Source organism: Nicotiana tomentosiformis, chromosome 8 (assembly GCF_000390325.3).
Source record: "Nicotiana tomentosiformis chromosome 8, ASM39032v3, whole genome shotgun sequence".
Taxonomy (NCBI): Eukaryota; Viridiplantae; Streptophyta; class Magnoliopsida; order Solanales; family Solanaceae; genus Nicotiana; species Nicotiana tomentosiformis.
Genome location: NC_090819.1, coordinates 103844155 through 103845597, shown reverse-complemented (window position 1 = coordinate 103845597; position 1443 = coordinate 103844155).

Below are 1443 nucleotides of genomic sequence, written 5' to 3'. Positions count from 1 at the left end.
ACCACGCTCACTGCTTGTGAAATGTCTGGACGTGTACAAACCATTGCATACATAATACTGCCGACTGCACTGGAATAAGGAACCTGTGCCATGTACCTCTCTTCTTCCTCTGACTGCGGGAACTGAGCAGCTGATAACTTAAAATGAGCAGCAAGAGGGGTACTAACTAGTTTAGCATCTTTCATGCCAAACCTTTCCAAGACTTTCTCCAAGTACTTCTTCTGGGTCAGAAATAGCATGTTGGCTTTTCGATCTCTTTTGATCTCCATGCCAAGGATTTTCTTAGCTGCTCCCAAATCTTTCATCTCAAATTCACTTTTCAGCTGACTTTTCAAATTATGAATTTCTGTTATATCCTTAGCAACAATGAGCATGTCATCAACATATAATAATAGGTACACAAATGAACCATCATTTAACTTCCGGAAGTAAACACAACTATCATACATGCTCCTCGAATAACCATGACCCAACATAAAGGAATCAAACCTTTTATACCATTGCCTTGGAGAGTGCTTTAATCCGTACAAGGATTTCTTCAACAAGCAAACATGATCTTCTTTTCCTTCAATTTCAAATCCTTCGGGTTGATGCATGTATATTTGTTCCTCAAGTTTGCCATGTAAGAAAGCTATTTTAACATCAAGTTGTTCTAATTCCAAATCATACATGGCAACGAAGGCAAGCAAGACACGAATAGAGCTATGTTTAACAACAGGTGAGAAAATATCATTAAAATCAACTCCTTGTATCTGACTATAGCCCTTTGCAACTAATCGTGCCTTATACCCCGCATCTTCAACCCCTGGAATGCCATCTTTTTTCTTGAAGACCCATTTGCAACCAACAATTCTTTTTCCTAATGGCAGCTTCACAAGAGACCAAGTACCATTCTTGTGGAGAGACTCAATTTCTTCATTCATTGCAATCAGTCACTTGGCTGAGTCAGTACCAGAAACTGCTTCTGAATATTTTGATAGTTCTCCAATTTCTTCAGTTTCTTGTGCAACTGAAAAAGCAAATGCAACATAATCTCCAAACTTTAATGGTTGTTTACCTTCTCTTCTTGATCTATGTTTGGCTATAGAATACTCCTCTTCTTCTGGTTCAACTTCAGGAGTCTCAACTTCAGGAATTTCAGCTTCTGTCTCAACTTCAGGAGTTTCAAATGTATTTTGCTCCAAAGTTGATGAGCTTGGCTCAGAAGGAATGCCAATCTCAATCTCCACCTGGTTCTGTGTACTCTTTCCTTTATCTATATTACAAGAACTAAAAGACTCTTTTCTAGAATGTAACATAGAGGATTCATCAAAGGTTACATCTCTGCTAATTATAAATTTTGGTGCCGTAGGATCAGGATACTATAGTCGGTATCCTTTTACCCCAGATGCATACCCAAGGAAAATGCACTTTTTAGCCCTTGGCTCTAATTTTTCATCATTT